Source organism: Artibeus jamaicensis, unplaced genomic scaffold, assembly GCF_021234435.1.
Source record: "Artibeus jamaicensis isolate MK-2021 breed Jamaican fruit bat unplaced genomic scaffold, CSHL_Jam_final contig_1832, whole genome shotgun sequence".
Lineage (NCBI taxonomy): Eukaryota > Metazoa > Chordata > Mammalia > Chiroptera > Phyllostomidae > Artibeus > Artibeus jamaicensis.
The window spans coordinates 2,462,691-2,483,512 of NW_026521362.1; the positions used below are offsets into that span (position 1 = coordinate 2,462,691).

The window sequence follows — 20,822 nt, forward strand, 5'->3', positions numbered from 1 at the left end:
ACCAAGTCCTTATTACATGAAATGTTAAAGGGACTTGTCTAAGAAATTGAAGATCAAAAACTATGAAGAGTAAAATGGCAACAAACTCACAACCATCAACAACTGAACCTAAAAAACAAAAACTAAGCAAACAACTAGAACAGGAATGGAATCACAGAAATGGAGATCACATGGAGGGTTATCATTGGGGAAGAGGAGGGGGAAGATGGGAGGAAAGGTACAGGGAATAAAAAGCAGAATAGGTAGACACAAAATAGACAGGGGGTGTTAAGAATAGTATAGGAAATGGAGAAGGCAAAGAACTTACACATATAACCCATGGATATGAACTTGGGGATGGGAGATGCTGGTGGTTGAGTAGGGTAGTGCAGGGAGACCAGGGATAAAGCGGGGAGAAATGGGACAACTGTAATAGCATAATCAATAAAATATACTAAAAAAAAGAAATATGGCATAATAATAGCAGTTAATCTTATGTAATTATTCAGTGATTTGTTTTAATAATATATATTTTATATATGCTTGTTTTAATCATATATATTTAATCATATATGTGATACATATATATATATATATGTTATTTTTCCAGTTTTTCGATAACAAAACCATACTGGTTTACTCAAACATCTTATTTGTTCTATATTTTCTATTATTATATAAACAAATAAACTTGTAGTTTTGAAAAACAAATGCATTGATTTAGGACAAAATTAGAGTTTTAAAAAATTGTTATTAAAGTTTTCCTTTTATAGATTTTCGTTTCAAAAATATGTACACTTATCTTTTTAATTATTTTAAATTGGGGTGTTGGTGATTTTATTTTTGGCTATAATTTGAGTTAGGTGTTAATTTCTTAGCTACACTCAATGCTGTGTCTATTTTTTTATAAATACGTTTGAAATGAATGAACACTGAATCATGGAAGTTTTCTTATGTTTAATTCTGGAAATCATGCTTTTTCAGTTTTGTAACAGTTGAACCAATTATGCCATAACATATTGAAGTAAATTCCAGTTTCATAAGGGTCTGTGGCTTTCTGGGGTAAAGGATCTTAAGTTTAAAGATAACATATTCATTTGATATTATTTCTTCTCTAGTGCTTGTAAAAATATTTGAGTTTTATTTTAAATCATATATTTAGAATGTATTTTCTTCAAATATAGGTAATTTAGATATTACACTATAATTTATTTTTGAAGATCCATTAAAATAGGTCAAAAATTAGGGCATTTCTTCTGGTTCCTAAAGGAACAAATGTTCCCAAAGTATCACGGAATTTCTGGAATGTGCCATCAGGAAAAGGAAGAGCAACACTGTCACCAACTCTCCAGTGTGTGGGCCTGTGGACTTGTCGTAGTTAACCCCCCTGTACCAGGCCTCACCCCTCCACTTCTCTGTCTCCCTAACCATGTTGCTGATTAAGCTTTATAATTACATGTCAGATGGTAGCACCCCTTCCTACCAAGTAGTGAGTTAATAGCTTATAGCTCGGTTATATCTTGAATTATACTAACATTAGAGAGATTTGCAGATGGGTCCAAAGTTGTTATAATAATATAAATTTGATCTGGTAACTCTAAAAATTCTCAATGTTCTCAATCTTCTTTTTAAAAGTTATATTCTTATCCCCTTGGCCTGCACAGCCTCAGTGGCATAATTCAATTTATTCAACAAGTAACTACTGACTACCTACTACATTAGGAATATATGATTGGTTTTAATCATATATAAATATATATATGTTATTTTATATGTTATGTTATATATTATATATTTGTTATAGATATGTCATATATAACATATTTATATGTTATGTTATATGTATGTTATTTTTTCAAGTTTTTCAATACCAAAACCATATTGATTTACTTAAATATCAGATGTGTTCTGTATTTTCTATGATTTTATAAGCAAATACATTTTTACATGCTGAAAACAAAAATCTTAATTTAGGAGAAAATTAGAATTTAAAAAATGTCTATTAAAGCCTTCCTTTTATAGATCATTGTTTTAAAAATATGTACATTTATCTTTTTAACTATTTTAAATTGGGCTTAAGGTTATATTACTGACATATCTGAAGTAATCTAATATATTTTACATATCTGAAATAATCTAATATATCTTAGCTAATTCTCTTCATTTTGGAAAGAAAGTTATACAAACATCATAATTGGTCTCTATAGAAAAATCCATAGAACTTGATATATTCTTCACATTCTCCTCTTCTCCAAGGATCTGACCTACATCTCTGACTTCAGTACTTAGTACTGTCTTCAGTTTCCAGATGTCCAAAAAACCCTCTGTATGAGCCATATATATATAACATCTGCAACTCTGAGATTTGTTTTTCCCTCAACTTCAAACAATTATTAGAATCTTCACATCCTCTCATAAAATGGAAGGACAATAAGGAACAATCATAACCTAAGAAATGTAATGAATGAATCGGATACATAAGGTTGACATGGATCTGACTCATGGAATTTACTTTCAATAGGATGTAAAATGAAACCTTTCGTTCTTGAAATTCCAAGTAGAAATAATTCATATTAAATACAGGAGATATTGTGATGCTTATTTAAAGAGTTCAAGAAAGCCATGGAATAATAATTTCTTTATTATTGTGTGAAAAATGTAGATTCGAGAAACACATAATACGAGTAGAAGAGGAGCATGCATTAATAAGAGAGGAGGTTTTAAGTATATGTCAAATATAACACAGAGGGACATTATTAAGAGCTGCAGATAATCGCACCTGGCAAGCAGCAATTGGAAGGCTGCTTTCTTTTGAGCAAAGATTTCTGGCCAGTTCTCAAATCAGTGAGTCAAAAACACCTGTGTCTAGAAATTGTTACAGCAGCCACATATTAGGGGATCATTTCCAGTTATTCATGGCCTCATGATAAGCATGGCGGTAAGCCTGCCTGGCCACTGGTAACCTCTCTAAGGAGGCATTTAAAAGGATGCTCTTTTGTGTAAATGTACCATAGTTCTTTGATCCATTCATTTACTGATGGAATTCTATGCAGCAGAAAGAAAGAAGGAGCTCCTACCCTTTGTGACAGCATGGATGGAACTGGAAGGCATTATGCTGAGTGAAATAAGCCAGGCAGTGAAAGACAAATACCATATGATGTCACCTTTAACAGGAACCTAAACAACAATCAAACAAGCAAAATATAACCAAAGACACTGAAATAGAGAACAGGCTTACCATGTCCAGAGGGAAGAGGGGAGGGAATTTCAGGGGAAAAGGGGAAGGGTTTACAGGAACAAGTATAAAGGACACATGGACAAAAACTAAGGGGGTAGAAATAGGAGGGAGGGGAGAGGGCTGGGAGGGTGGGCTGGGATGGGAGTAAAAGACAGAAAACTGTACTTAAACAGCAATTAAAATTTTAAAAAAGGAAAAAAGAAAAAACAGATGCTCTTTGTTATAGTTTTGTGATTTCAAATGTACCAATTATAATTACAGAGAAGACATTACCATTTTAAGTCATGGTAATCTCTATATGACAGAGGAAAAGCCAAAATTAAAATTAAAATTATACCCGATTGAAGAAAAGGGATGGAACCATGTTCTTTTCACATTCTACATCTGTAATTTACCATGACAGTTTAGATATGCCTCGGAATGGGCTTCTTCTCAATTACTTAGTAGGTGTAATAGCATGGTTAAGACCTACTCAAAATTTACAATTGTAATGTCTGTCTTTCAATACTTTGACTTTAATTCTAACTAAAATAATAACTGATCATTATAGGTGGAATGAGAAATGTAGGAGAATCCTCCAGGACCAGGAAAACAGGAAAAAAATTCAGGATGTCCCAAAAGAAACATTAGTAGTTCCAGTGACTAGTGGACAATCTCAACATTTTTATTAGCGTGACTGAGTAACTAAAGGAAATAAACTTTGACACTGCTGTGTATAGCTTCATATAATTATACAAGCCTGCACTGTAGAAATAACTCAACAGAGTTTTACCACTAATTTTCTGAGAAGTTTCTAAAGTGAAATGGACTTAGTAAGCTATCAAATAAGAATATGTCCTTGGTTGATTAGTTTTAAGTTAATAGTGGTAAGGTCATGCATTAAGTATGAATAAATAAATTACTTGAACTAACAAAAGCAAAACCCATTTCTACTGTTTTCAGGAATTAGTAACCACAAAATGAGGACATATATAAACTTTAGAGTGCCATTATTACATTATGAGCCTCTAAACCTATCTGCCAGATATTAATCCCCTATGAAAAAATATTTCTCTGGTCATGTCTGGGACTTTCTCAAAGTGCAGTTGTGTTACAGCTGGTCAAGGTCGGGCAGGTCCACTCTACATTCAGGCAGATGGATGAAAACATGCAGAGCCATGGAGACATGCCTTTGTTCAAGGGTGGGTGAGTCACACACTCTGCTAGTGGCACAGCTCTAGTGAGAAGCCCCTACTTCCTTAAGTACTAGAGGCAAATGAAGCTGGCATTGTAACATACCCCAATGTGAGCAACAAATGTCGGAAGCCTTCAGGAGTTTATGATGGAACTTTATTGGCCAAAGTTTCAGAGTTTTACCTGCGCAAGGGCAAGCTCTCCGGGTGTCTCCGGAGACATGGTGCCAAAATGGCTGCAAATGAGAGTCGCACCTGGCGCTTACAGCCTGGGGTTTTTATTGGGGTGAGCAAACAAGCAAGCAAGCAAGCAAATACAGAAGCAGACGTAGCTGTTAGCAATTGGCTATTTTGAGAGAACACACACACATCTCTGCTTACTACAATGGATACTTTTCTGCAAAGACAAGGCCATGCAAAGACAAGGTCATACACGGGCGGTTTATCTTGTTCAGCACTCTTTGTACTTTTTTTACTTTTCTATCTCCCTTGCTGAGACAGTCTGGTGCCTGCCTCGTCCTCCCTGCTAATTTTATCTAATTCCAGCCTAACCTAACCCTAACCTAACCTAACAGCATCAAGCCAAAAAAATTATATAATATATTATGATTCTGCACATGCGAGCCTACTTCATGTTATGGGAACTGTTTATCGAACCCAGTCTCAAGGTTATGAGAACACTATGTATCAGGACCATTCAAGGTTATGGGAACACTGCTTCCCTTAGTTACCCAGACATCTGAGTGAGGAAGCCAGACTGCCTCCACTTACCCTATAGCAGTGCTCTGAGTAGATAGATTCCTTTATTCCAGCCTCTCTGCTGTCTGTGCTGATGTCCAACCCATGGCACATCACTGTCTTCAGCAGATGTGTCCTCAGTTGTCCACTGGGGTTCCGCTTTTGTCTCATGACCCAGTGTTGGTATCTGAGCTGCTGCTGTCATTGAAGCTGCCACGCTTTGAAAGTAGAGGCTGATTACACTGCTGTTTGTACCTAGTCTAACGCCACATCAATACAATAATAGCTTGCTCTTTTTTCTACCGTCTTCACTCCAGATATGCTCTAAGTGTCCATGTCTCAGGGTTCGGGTTGATACTTTCAGACCTCAGAGGCAGGTTTCAGTCCCTTTCTCTTTCATATCAGTTTCATTATTCTCCCCAGCATTAACTAGTTCACAATATGTTTGTGAATTCATTGACTGTCTTCACAAGGAACAAGAATCTGCCTCATCAATTAGTATTCAATTTCCTTCCCTCACCCTATGGAGATTTTTCTAATATAAAAAAAAGGAGGAAAGAAAGAAGGAAGTAGGGAACTGAGGAAGGAAGGAAGGAAGGAAGGAAGGAAGGAAGGAAGGAAGGAAGGAAGGAAGGAAGGAAGGAAGGAAGGAAGGAAGGAAGGAAGGAGTTTTGAACATTAGTATGGTATTTTTTGTTTGCTTGTTTGTTGTTGTTGTTTTGTGGACATATATTTTCATTTCTCATGAGTAAATACTAGGTAGGAGACCCAGTAATATTATTCCTAGGTATTTACCCCGGAGAAATTAAAAAAAACATATGTTTGCAGTAAGACTTCTGAGTGTAATGGTATGGTAGTTTTACTTATAGTTAAAAATAACTATATACTATATAAGTATAACTATAATAATTATATAACTATATAAGTATAAAACTTACATACTTATAAGTTTTACTTATAGTTAAAAAATAAAACTACAAGCAGCACAAATATTTCTTGGCAAGGAAATAAATTTTTAAAAATGTAGTATATTCATACAGTACAAATCAATTCAGAAATAAAAGTGAACAAACTTCTGGTGTTGCAACAGTATTAAATATTGTCTCCAACACTGAGTAAAAAGAGATAGCTCCCCCAAAATGTGTACACTGTATGGTTCTATTTACCTGAAATTCTTAAATAGGGAAAAAATAGGAGTAATATAAATCAGAAATTGATAGCCCGGGTAGGAGAGTGGAGGTGGGGCATCAGCTGCAAAAATAAATATGCTCTATATTGTGATTGGAATGGGATCATTTAAATGTGAGAATTTTACTGTAGGTAAATTATTTCTCATTAAAGTAGGGTTTCTAAAGACCCAGGAAATGTCTTCCCAAGGTTCCAGTCACTCGGTTCTTATCTTAACCATTCCTGCCTTTAATAGCACTTTACTGAAAACATTTGCATTTGCATATTGTCAATTGATTTTACAATAAGTCCTCTATATCCAGCTCCTGTATATTAAATAGGTCATGTATGACTACCCTGTTTTCTGTTGCTTTTGAAACATGATTAACTTTCCTGGACTTAGTTTCTCTTCTCAGTTCAAAGCCATTGTACCTACCAATTGCATAACTCACCCACATTTACTTAAACAGAACAGACTTCAAAAGGTTTCTTTGTGATAGCTGTTGGAAAGGGGGGAAAAAGGAAAACACTTCAGCTTCTGTACTCTTGTAAATGCATTTATAATGATCATTAAGGTTTGACTTGTGTTAAGTCATAATTTTGAAGTATGGCTTGAATTAGAGGGAATATATATTCTTGATTTCTACACATAGATCCTAACATCCATATCACTGTAATTCATGATTTTTGTTAATTATATCCCTTCACCTGCTTACCATCTGGTCATTTCCCTTCAGGGTAAACTTCTATAAAACTATCTCCAAAAATACATTTTCCATCTTTTCAAATGCTCCACAAAGTCTTCTTTTTCTTTTTCTAAAAATGATATTTTTAGCCTTATCTCAATGTCACCACTGTTACTTTGCAAAAGGTTTTCTGTTAGCAATGGTACTGACTTTAAAATGATGTCCTTAAAATAACACTACAAAAACGTTATTTATTTTCTCCTTTGGCAAAGAAGATATACTGCAACAACTTTACAAATGCACTTAATAGCAAAGTCAGCCAAGAGCCATTTAGAATATATGTTGTGTGCACAAGGGCAATGCGTTGGCCTGAATTCTTAATTATGTGTTACAGCACAGAACACCTAAAATGTTTTCAAAACTAAGCACTCCATAACACTTGCACTTACCTCATAAAATCTATTATATCCAATTTCCCACTGTCATGGTAACTGCCACTGCTTTCATGGTCATGAGACTGAGTCCCTAACAAACACACTGAATGTATAACCATCAAGCAAAATGAGATGGTTATTTCAGGTAATCTATTAGTCAGTATAAGCATAGGTGCATGATCATACAAAATCTGTTGTATTTTAATTTAGGCCAATTTTTTCTTAGGTTTTATAATTTGTATATCTAAAATATTGTATTATACCAGTTAAGCACTTAATGTAGGTCAGCATACAGTGTCTCTTTCCCCATTTTTGCAAGAATTATTCTAATAACTTGTGTTTCTACTTTTACTTTATGTCCTAGTTGTCAATGAATCTATAGTCAACTTCACTTTAAAAACATTTTTTTTCTTTTAGGGTTTAGGTATTTCGTATCCTCTTTACTGAATTAATGTGTCATCTAGCATTTGTATGGTCTTGAGTGACCCAGATAGCTTACTTTATTTCTCTGTTGCTGAAATCACAAAGAACCTGAACTTGAAGAACATAGTACATGATACAATCCATTATTAGTGATGTTTTTAGTATACTCGAACTACATAGCTAAAGGAAAAACTGTTATGTTAAGAACATGCAATTGTGATTGAGAAGACTTATCTCATCATCCATATGGTTGAAAATGAAACTAAGTTCAAGTTCTAGTTTTATCATTGATTAACAAATTAAATTTGAATAAGTCACTTTTGCTTCAGTTTCCTTATTTTAAAGAGTTGCAGAGAAGGGCTGGAACTTCAATTTAAAAGAGGGAAGGTAGAAACTTAGAAGAATTCTTCTTACTTCCTCCAAGTCCACCTTGATAACTTAATACACTTGAAATTGCTTTCTTAATGAGAAATGTTAGTAAACATTGAAACAGTTGTTGATACAGCAATTTAACTTTTAAATGAAAATTTTATCATGTCTTGCCCATTGCTACATAATTCATAGAAGATATATGAATTGGAATTTGGTTTTTATGAAATTAATGAAGATAAATGCAAAGCCAAGCTAATCTCTAAAACTTCACAATTAATTCTAGATTGCTTATATTTTAGAAAATAAAGGAAAATGGGTGGGAATTATACTCATTTTTTTCCCCTCTGACCAAACTTTGGACTTAGGAAGTTTACTAGAACAGATTAAGAAGTATGAAATACATCTTTGTTTTTATGTATAATTGAGATTTGAATATATTCATAAAATCATGCTTATCCTAACTATACAGTTTGATGAATATTCATAAACAGAATGCACCTGTATAAGTAACACCCTAATCAAGAAATGCAGCATTACTCCCTGGCTGGTGTAGCTCAGTGGATTGAGCGCGGACCTGCGAACCACACAATCAAGGTTCAATTCCCAGTCAGAGCACATGCCTGGGTTGCAGGCCAGTTCCTAGCAGGAGACTCAAGAGAGGCAACCATACATTGATATTTCTCTCCCTCTCTCCTTCCCTTCCTCTCTAAGGTAAATAAATAAAATCTTAAAAAAAAAGGAATGCAGCATTACTAGAAACTCAAAGGACCCCTTCATACTGTCGTCCCGTCACTAGTCACCATTAACAATATAAGTGAAGCCACTATCCTGATTTCTAAAAATGTATGTAAGCTTTGCATAATTCCTCTACTCTACATAAGTAAAATTATGTAATTGTTGTATTGTGTGAATATGACAACATATGCTTTCTATTTACCTGTTGATGGATACTTGGGTTGGTTCCAGTGTTTGGCTAATTCCAAACACCAAAGTGGCTACTTTGAAATCAGTCTTTTGGGAGATATAAATACACCTCCTGTTGTTATATACACCTAGAATTATAATTGTTATCATTGGGATATAGGTGATGTGTATATACAGACTTATAGATACTGTCATGTAATTCATTTCCAAAATGATTTTATACATTTTATTTCCATGTGAAAGTTGCAGTTATTTTACACCCTTGCCAATATTTGATGTTAGGTTTTTTTTTTAATTGTATCATTACTAATGTGTATAGTAGGAGTATCACATTATGTTGTTGATTTGAATTTATCTGACAACTGGTGATTTTGAGAATCTAATTTATTCTTTTCTCTGATGTGTCTTCTGAAGTATTTAGCTTTTCCTTTCAGTTGTATTACTTGCATATCATGCAATGTCCAATGTCAAAGATTTCTATGAAATGTAGTTTTTCACATAAATAAATTTATGAAAATAAAAATATCAAAATTTGGAGGATGCCAGAGAGTCTCTGTTAAAAGTCACTCTCGTCTTCACCGCAAATTAAGCATCACTAAGTGTCCAAGCGCACTTTCCGAGAGGTGGTGGAGATGGGCGTGCCACAAAAGCCACACCTGGAGTTTGACATGAACAAGTGTACTCTTGATTATAATTTGCACCATGCAGTCACAAGCATCATCTATCAATAGATCAACTCTTAGCAGAGGTTCTGTGTTCTTACTTACATATTTTTATTTCTGTGACGTCACTCACGTCTGCTGTAGCAGAGATCTATTCCCTCCGCTGCTGGCTTCTCTACCACAGGGAGTCCTTTGCCGGGCTTCACGGTTACAGATTACTGTGTGTTTCTGTATGTGTTTTATAAATTTGTACATTTTAGTCATCGGTAACTTTTTAAATATGGAAATTCAAATATCTTCTCCAATTCTGTGAAATTTTTAAAATCTTACGATTGTTTTGTTAAATGAACATTTTAAATTTTAGTATAACAGAGTTATCAATTTTCCCCTGGGTGGTTAGTGCATTTTATCTTAGTCTACTCCAATTAATATGGACGTTTTTCTATGTTTTCTATAAGATGTATTATTTTGTTTTTTCATTTATATTGGCAATCTATTTGAAATTAAATTATATGTATAGTGTGAAATAAGAATCAGATACATTTCATTTTCTGTATATTTATCCAGATGATTCACGCATTTTGGTTAAAAGATTTTTTCTGTCACACTGCACTGTCACTTGACCATAAACCAGGTATGTGGTCATATGCATTGGGGATCTCTTTAGAAACTTATTCTTCCTTTGGTCATTTTGTCTCAATAGCGTTAATACCACATTGTTTTAATGATCTGGTAGATTTTGCTTTGCTTTGCTTTGTTTTGTTTTTCCAAGATCATCTTGGCTGTTATTGGTTCTTTGCATTTCTATGTGAAGTATAGAATCACCTTGTAAATTTCAGAGAGAAGAGAAAACAGACATTTTTTTGATGGCATTATACATGCCTATTACAAATATGTTGTATCTTGTTTACAATGAAAAGTAAAAGCCATACATTTCATTTATTCAAATTCAATTCTTATAAAAGTAGCACCCATGTAATAAGAGTAAAAGAAATGAAAGTTATGAATAGAATATTCAATAACATCAAATTTGGTAAAGACAGCTGATGGCTGTCACTTAAGAACTAGAATAATATAGCAAGAATCTAAGTGTCAGGGAAGAGCAGCAGAAGAAGACTGTAACCTGTAATTCAAATTTTACATTTGATTTTTATTCGAATAAAATTTATAATTGTCCAATTTCACAAATAATATAAACACAGGTCAAAGCATTTAAGAAGTATTCCAAATGTTGGCAAAACCTGTAAAATAATGTTTAAAAATTTCCAATTTGTGCTGCTATGAACATTGAGGTGCATAGGTTCTTTTGGATTGGTGTTTCAGGGTTCTTAAGGTATGATCCCAGCAGTGGAATTGCCAGGTCAAAAGGCAAACTTGAACAACAATAAAATTTTTGAAAAATCAATTTGAGGGGAAAGAATGTGTATGACCTATACTTAGGTTGGGTTCTTTTCTTCTTTTAGTCTTTTTTTAAGCAGATATTTTCTGAGTACTGATTCTGCATACAATGATTTGTACCATTGACTGTATTTCCATTGATTTCTTGTTTGATTAGTTGTGTAAAATTAGCCTGTGACACCTTCTTTTCCCTCCCTTACTGTTGCCTACTTGCCTGCTTCTTTTATCTTGTGGAACTTCTGTCCACTCCTGTGTGGCTAAATGGATGCTTTGGTCCCTTCCGTCTCTCAAATTCCCATCAGCCCTGTCCTGATGCCTCTCAAGTCCCATCATGACAAACTCTGTAGATTATTTCACTGAAGAGTATTTAAGTTGTTGGGTGAGTTGAGATAAAAAAGAATTGAGGATGTTTAAATCTGCCCAGAGTAATCCAGTTAAGATTACATTGACTATATATTAAATGGGTTTGCAGAAATGAATTCAGCAAACTTTAATTGCACTGCATATTTTTGTTGGGTTTTAAGGTATGCAGTGCAAAATCATAATGATATAGTCATCTTGTAGCTATAGCTTTAGTGTTTTTGTATTTCCAGATATTTATATTTAAAATAATACCACAGAACTATTTGAAATGCATTGTAAAGAAATTGTAAAGAAATTTCATTGTAAAGAAATTGGTGCTTAGAGATGACCAGTTAAAAAAGAATAGAAAAGATTATTTGGTCAAAAACATATGGTGTTATGATTCATAATTGATTCTCTTATTGGGGTTTTTACATACATATTATTATATTAAGATCATGCAGTTTAAATATATACAAGGGGTGGGCAAAAGTAGGTTTACAATTGTTCATATGGAACATAATACAATTAACAAATAACTTTCCCTTACTCCCAACTATAAATCTCCTTTTGTCCATATTGTAGATATCTGTTCCAACTATTATCTCCCAAACTTATCTGAGAAATTTCAGAAAGAAACCACATCATTTTCTTTGTTTGGAAGTTATTAGATAATATACATTACAACAGTTACCACTTTTTTCAACCACTCATTGTAAAAGTGGGTAGAAATAGCCTCCTAATACTATGTTTCAAGAACTTTGACTGCTTATCTTATTTACATTGTTTCTTTACAACTGAATGATGATGAATTTTATTGAATTCCATAACTTGGTAATAGTAGGAAGAGTCTGTGTGCTGGATCCAAATAAAGATATACCTATTTCTTGATTTTTCTGCTTAGCATCTTTTCAGTCTTGGGCAACTTCATTAAACTTTGAGTTGTAGCTTTCTCATCTGGAAAGCAACCTTAATAGAGTTACCTTCTTGCCTGGCAGAGAATTAAATGAAATAAGATGTATTAAGTATACAACACACTTCCAGATTACACTTCCACACTTTCCAGCATTCAGTAAATCCTAGCAGTTGCTGAGGGCTGTTGGGGTGTTTTCTGAAACACATTGCTGTGCAGAGTATTTATTTAAAATTCTTTCTGAGCACATCAGGAATTCAAAATCATATATCCAGGCCTGTTCTATATGTGAGTAAATCAACACAACCTTTTTAAATATTATTTTGTCTTATGATAATGGATTTGCCTAAAGTATTAATAAAAATTTAAGTTAAAGGTAACAGAGTGCCTATTTTAGCAAATGCTATTTAATATATATAATTCTTGTTGGAAAAGATGAATCAACATCCCTTTCTATCTAAATATAAGTCCAAAGATCAAGAAATACAGGAGAGAAATCTCACTTAACCTTTCAGGATATTTATTTCCATGATTTTGTTACTTCAGGTTATATTTGAAGGACTTTTAATATTTAAAGTTGGAGCTGTTCTTATATTAATTTAAAATACAATTGGTTTTGTGCATTTTACAGTGCTTTTTCTTCACATTGCATACACTCCCATTTAGTTACAAATATATAAACATTTTTGCACTAAGAGAATCCTTTTCACGTGTTACGAGAATAAATATTAAGTACTGAAAGTTGAAAAAAGCTGTGAGAAAAGTTTGAGATTTATAAATCGGAAGATCCATTCAGACCATCAGATGTACAATTAGATATATGTGTGAATACTGATTGCACACGTGCCCTTTGGAGGCTGGTAGATACCGAGGTGTGCTGGTCAGAGTCCTCCTGATCCGAGGCGCTGACAGCTCCCCACGCAGCCCCTCTCCGAGAATGTCCCTCCACCAAGGGAAGCGCCTCAGCCACGCTGACCTGCACGCTCTCTCGGGGGCAGCCAGCACGCTAACGCTGCTGCTCGCATGGCCCAGGCCTCCGGTGTCAGAAACCACAAATCTGAAAGGTGGTGCAGCTCCAGAGCTCCCCGAATGAGAGACGGTGGCCTCTGTTGTTACTGCTCAGTCTTGCCCCCCTTTCCTCACAAAGATGTTTTTCCTCAGAACACATTTATTATACCTCCAGCTGCAAATTCAACTTTCAGTATGTTTCCAACGCCAATCTTGAAAGGAGCTGTGACAAATAATTCAGCCACAACTCAAAGCACTTACATCTTCCTTCAACCCCACTGTATCCCCAAACTTCTATTTAAGGAAAAAAGTGAATTACGAGGATGAAAAAACGTATACCAGTGGCAAATGGAGGATCTATGATGGAAATAATTGAGAATAGTCATGTAAAGTAGTTAATTTTTATGGGACAATATATCTGAAGGCTCTACATCAGTGTTTTGTTTTCATCTCCCTTTCTCTCTCCAAAATATTAAAAAAAGATTTAGATTAATCTTACCACAAGAGTAACCTGATAAAACCTAATGTATTTTTCCTGATGTTTTTATCTAATAATTTACAGCTTCTTAGTTTCAGAGTTCCCTATGATTTAAAAACAAATTCAGTTTCTATATTGGGAAACCTATATTGCTATTGCCTATAAGCTGATAAGAATTCTAAAACAGCATGATGAAAATAGTAAAGTAAATGCTTATTTATACTTTAAGAAGAATAAACAGTGTCCTTGATCTTTAGAAAATTTTAGCTGAGTTGGTAGATGCTGTGTTCCAGGACAGACAGAACTGTATTAAGTTTCAACTTCTCCATTTATTTGCTCTGTGTTTTTGGGAAAGTCAGAAATTCACCTTTCTTCAATGAGAATAATAAAATACTCATATAAGAAGACACTTAAAATTAAATACGATTTTGTGTGCAAAATGTTTAATACAGAGTTTGCATAGTAAATTAACAGTTCACCAACTGATAATTATTTTTGAGCCACTTTCCAATAATTGAAATTTATCTTAACACCGAAGTCTAATATTTTTTCAAAAAACCTAATTTATTTCAATCATTGGAAAATTAGGATATTTAAATATATTCATATAATGCATAAGTTATGTTTTAATAAATAATTATACATATATAAGTATCATAAACAGTGATTTTATTTTATTTTATTTTATTTTATTTTATTTTATTATTTTATTTTATTTTATTTTATTTTATTTATTTATTTTTAGAGAGAGACATCAATGCGTGGTTGCCTCTCATGTGCCCTCTACTGGGGACCTGGCCTGCAACCCAGGCATGTGCCCTAGACTAGGACTCAAGGCAGTGACCCTTTGGTTTGCAGGCCAGTGCTCAATCCACTGAGCCATACCAGGCAGGAATAAATAGTGCTTTTAAACCCTTTTTTCTCCACAGAGCTGGGCAAAGCTTATTATTATTATAAAATATACAACTTTGTGTTTCTCATCCAAGTCATGTGTGGCAGTAGATAGAATTTAAGTACTGTGATATTCTCTAGAACTGATTTTCAAATGCCACATTATCATTTTGATCTCTCAAGACAGTTTAAGAGGTTCTTATATGAATACAAATGTATTATGATTGAATGGCAGGTGTACAAAGTCTCATTTACAAAACAAAAATATGATCTTCCTCTGTATCCCAAAGCATAAGAAGTACAGATCAGTGTCTCAATTTGGGAGAGAAAAAAAACATGGAATTATACAGTTAAATGAATATAAAAGAAAGAAAGCTGAAGATACTATTGAAGGGATTATTTTAAGAATTTAGAAAAATCGAACACAATAAATGTAGAAGTTAGCAACTATAAAGATAGAGATGTATAAAATCAAGAAGTAGAAAACATATAAAATGGAGAGATCCACAAATTACAAAGTTGAGTCTTTGTAAAATTGAATAAAGTCAATACCTTACATGAATGATCAAAGAAAAAACATGCATTTAAGACACCAGAAATACCAGGACACATTAAAAATAAAATTTAGGGCCCTGGCTGGTGTAGCTCAGTGGATTGAGTGCAGGCCTATGAACCAAAGTATTGCAGTTCAATTCCCAATCAGGGCACATGCCTGGGTTGCAGGCCAGTTCCCGGCAGGGGATGCATGACAGGCAACCATGCATTGATATTTCCCTCCCTCTCTCCTTCCCTTCCCCTCTAAAGATAATAAATAAAATTAAATAAAAATTTAGGGGTATCGTGGGGTTGCTGAGAGGCCCCGATGTGGAGCTAAGAAGAGGAGTAGCAGACCACAGAATAAGCGTCGAAGGTGATGCCCACATCAGTTTCCCGGGTGAAAGAAGGGACTGATGGTTCCCAAGTTATCCCCCAGCTTGTAATATCAGTGCCTGCCAGGTGACTGATGAGGCTGCGAGAACCACCCTGGGCCCCCGTGGCATGGACAAGCTCATTGTGGGTGGCAGAGGAAAAGCCACAACTTCTAACGATGGGGCCACAGTTCTGAAACTCCTTGAGGTTGTCTATCCTGACGCAAAGACGTTAGTGGACACGGCCAAATCCCAAGATACTGATGTCAGTGATGGCACCAGCTCAGTGACTCAGCTGGCTGCAGAATTTCTGAAGCATGCGAAACCCTAGGTGGAGAAAGGTTTGCATCCACAAATCATCATCTGAGTTTTCCCCACTGCCACCCAGTTGGCAGTTAACAAGATCAAAGAGATCGCTGTGGCTGTGAAGAGGGAAGATAAGTGGAACAGAAGCTGCTGGAAAAATGTGCCATGACCTCTCTGAGTTCCAAGCTGATTCCCCAGCAGAAAGCCTTCTTCACAAGATGGTGGTAGATGCGGTAATAATGCTGGATGAGTTTGTTGCTGTGCTGGCTCAGTGCCAGGGGAGGATCTGAAGAGGAGGAGTATGGCCTGTGCAGGCTCCATACAGACCAGTGTGAAAGCTCTATCAGGAGATGTGCTGGGCCACTTCCAGGTCTTCAAAGAAGCCAAGTTTGGGGGTGACACGTACAATTCCTCACAGGCTGCCCCAAGACTAAGACTAGCACCGTCATCCTCCATGAGCAATCTATGGAGCAGACAGTGTGTGCAGTCCCTGCACGATGCCATCATGTTTGTCAAGAGGACCATGGAGAATGATTCAGTGGTGGCTGGTGGTGGGGCCATGGGGATGGAGCTTTCCGAGTACCTGCAGGATTACTCCAGGACCATTCCTGGAAAACAGCAGCTGTTGATTGGAGCATATGCCAAGGTCTTGGAAATTATCCCATGCCAGCTGTGTGGCAGTGCTGGCTTTGATGCCACAAATACCAACATGCTACAGGCTTAGCTTGCCCAGGGGGCATGTGGTGTGGAGTAGACATCAACAAGGACACTGCTGGAAACTTTGAGGCCTCTGTGTGGGAGTCAGCTATGGTTCGGACCAATGCCCTGACTGCAGCCTCTGAAGCTGTGTGTCTTACCATGTCCGTAGGTGAAAGCATCAAGAATCCTTGCTCAACAGTGGACACTCCCACAGCTGCTGGCGAGGGCCGAGGTCATGGCCACCTCCTTGAAAGGCACCCCCAGCTTCCCACAACTGGCTGGCAGTCTGGCTGCAGCACGCCCTTACTCTCCCGGTCTTGTCTAGGTTGATTGGTATTATAAGGAAGGCGTAGTGAATGGCTCGCTGCGTTCTAATTGGGGGTTATTTAAATAATCCTTAAGGCTTTAAAAATAAATAAAAATAAACATTTGAAAATTATACTAATTACAAAAATATAAAGACATCAAATACCTGAAAATAAAAACTACCTAAAATTGTTAGCTCTCTAAAAACAGCACAAAACAAGTAAGCAAACAAACAAAAAACCCTACGAAACACGTTTGGGAGAAATTAAAGACATTAATATTACAATATATTCATGGATTTGAAGACAACATTGTAACAATGTTAACTTTTGTCAAATTGATCTACAAATTTAACATTATTCAAAGCAAATACCCAGTAGATTGTTTTATGAAAATTGACAATTAATTCTATAATATACATGGAATGTAAATGACCAATAGTAATCAAAACAATTATGGCACCAGAGGACTTAACACCAGATATTCAACTTTTGTTAAAATTCTGTGTGAGTAAACAGTGACTACTAGCATTTGTAGAGCTCGATCAATGAAAAAAGATGTAGAATAGAGGAACACACACACATAAACGGTCCGTTGATTATGACATGACAAAAAAGACAAAAAACTAGCAAATTGGATTTTATTAAAATTAAGAACTTTTATTTCTTAAATGCACTAATAAAACTTTGAAAAGGCAAGCCACAGGGAAATATTACCAGTAAATATGCATGTGTCTGTATACACACATATGCATGATAACAAATCAAGACTACAAATAGAATTATTTCAGATAAACAATAACGACCCAAAGAAAATCTGCTAAAGACGTAGGCAGTTACTTCAATGAAAGCCATTCAAATTATCACAATCGAAAAAGTATACAAAATCTTATTCATCATAAGAAAAATAAAAAATAGAACAATGAAATACCAGACTATCCTTACCAGTATGACTAATATATAGCAAAGTCCAGGTACTTCCAAGCATTGACGGGGAAACGAACTCTCCTGCTGATGTGGGAGTGTAACCTGGTATATTCATTTCACAGAATTGTTTGCCAGTATTTACTGAAGGTAAACATTCATAAATTTTGCAAAGCAACTATTCAATGCCTATGTATATGCCTAACAAAATGCATACAGAGTTCATCAAAATACATATAAAACAATCTTTATATTAGTATTATTTATAATATCTAAAATGTTCACCAGTGTTAGATACAGAATGGCATATTCATATAGTGAATATTATGCATATAATATTCATTACATAGTGAAAGTACATGAGCTAATTATGTGTAGCAATATTGATAAATCTTACTAATGTCCTGTTAAAAGCAAAAATATTAGACCAAAATGTTTACATACAGTATGATTTCATTTATATACATTTCACATGTGGGCAAAGTCATCTTCCATGATGAAAACAATGCCTGTGGAACACATTTAATCATATAAGCTATTAATGAGAAATGAGATGCACAGCTCTTAAGAATGGAATGTATTGCATTTCCTCTCTTCAATTTCTAATTTATTTTTAAAATCAAGTTTCCAAACTATAGAGTTACTTTTGCCTTAGTAACAAATAGAGATGAACACTGAAGTAGATTTTAGAGAAAGTGAATTGGGAATTTATTGTTCAAAACTTTCCATTACTTGGGGAATTTACTGCAGAGGATATTAAATAACATGAGCTGAAAGGGACAAAATATATTTTTGATAAGCATACCATTTTTAAGAAGTATCTTCCGATAAATGAATGTGAGACCCAAAGCACCTTGAAAGCAAAGCATAGTACTAAGAGCAAAAATGAGACATCTGCCAGCATCAGCAAAAAGAGAGAGAATGACGAGATCAGCAGAAACTGAATACCTACCTGCAAACTATAAAACATTTTACAGCCTCATCAAGATGGAATTTTTTTTCTTTTTTTCCCCAATAAATACTGAATGTGATTCTACCACAGAAAAATACTTATAGCATGTAGGAATTTATTGAGATAGCCCCAGTTTGGAAAGCCATCAGACTGAGAGATTGCATACCTGATGGGATCTTCAAAAAAGGGAATAAGACATCTTAAAAAAAATCAAAGATACATGAATCAAGAATGTAGAATCACAGATTAGGGTCAGAGAAGGGAGTTTCACAAATAATACCCAATGTGGAGGTACAAAGGATAGATATCAAACTGAGTTTTAGAACTTCTCATTCTATTTAAGATCCCTGAACCTGTTCCACGTAATACAAACCATATATTTCAAAAGTTCTTAGAGATCTCACTGTGGTCAGCTGTTACATAGCAAAGGCAAACCCTAGTCTAGTTACTCTGAACGAATGGGGAGCTGATAACTGTAGCCTCCTTAGAGCCCCCAGTCCCTAAAAGTATTCTTGAATACTAGAATAAAGGAAAAATGAAACTACAAAAATATTTTTAAAAACAAATGAAATATGACCCGCTATATTGGTCCATTGACCCAAAACTGTCCCGTTTTAAAGATCTAGTACATCTCATTACTCTGAATCAAAACGTTTGTGTTTAGAATAATGCACGTCAGAGTCACTTAAATTCTCCTTATTTTTCCTATGAACCAAATATCAGTACCTTTAAAAAGGTGATGCTGGCATCCAAATTAAATGACAATCTCCCTTCATGTTGTGACCTTTATAATTTCCCCAGTCTCAAGTAGCAAAACAAAAAAGGAAAGGTATTTTTAATCGGGTAGTTGATTTATCCATCACCTGAATAATGTTGAAACATACAGTGATTTGTTTTTCTAAATCTGACCTAAGGAACCGCAGCCAAAATTGTCAAGCTCCCAGCTGTGCTCCTTTTCTGCCACAATCTAAATTGCACATTCATGCATGTTACCTTTCCCCCTCTTTTATTATGTGTTTCACAGTGTGTAATTTTTCTAAAACAAGCCGTTTAATTACACATTGCCAAAAGTGTCACCTAGTGCTAAATGACTCCTGGGCTCCAAACTGAGAATCTGTGGGCCCTGCAAGGTCTGAAGTTTCCATTACGTGTACAGACCCTAACAGCAGCTGTTAACAAATCTGTCGGTGGTTTTTGTAAGAGGGAGCCAGTCTGTGCTCCTGCTGTACTTTTGGTCAGAGAAAGAAATTTGCATTTTGAAAGGCTTAGTGGGCAAAAGGCAGCACAGATGTAATAATAGCTCAACATGAAACATTTGGACCAATATATTACTAATATTGAAAGCTTGATTAAATTATGAGCAGCGATAAGAAAACTTTTCTTGGGAGAACAGTAATATTAAAGGTTTATTGATCAATTGAGAATGGATGCATTATTCTTAAGTGTATTAAAAAATGCAAGATTTAATATTCCATTAAACTGTTTAACATGAATCTAATTTGATTTAATCAAGTAGAATAAAACATATTTGGGTAGTAATATGTATCAATTATGCCTTAAGAATTAAAAAAATATTGGAGCTCTCTGTTTTCTTATATAAAACCTTGACCTACATTGGCCCTATTTATTATATATAGATGCAGACTACATATATAAATTTTCCCATTTACAAAAATTTCAATTTAAATGATTTCAAATCAATTTTAATACATTATAATGCATTAATATAGCTAAGTCAGTATATTTAATAAAATCAATTCGGGATAAAGTAATATATATGTAGTCACCATATCATCTGATTCCTTAAAAAATGAACTATAAGTCAATATGCAAAACCAAAAAAAAGCTTTCTGAGATAAAACTTTTAAAATACTACTTCTTAGACAAGTATACTACACTATTT

The 20,822-nt window shown here is 34.8% G+C and overlaps 1 pseudogene; it reads left to right on the forward strand.

Annotated features, from left to right (window-relative positions):
• Positions 1-15,738: 15,738 nt before the first annotated feature.
• Positions 15,739-17,068, forward strand: LOC128628355 (T-complex protein 1 subunit eta-like; annotated as a pseudogene).
• The last annotated feature ends 3,754 nt before the right edge of the window (positions 17,069-20,822 follow it).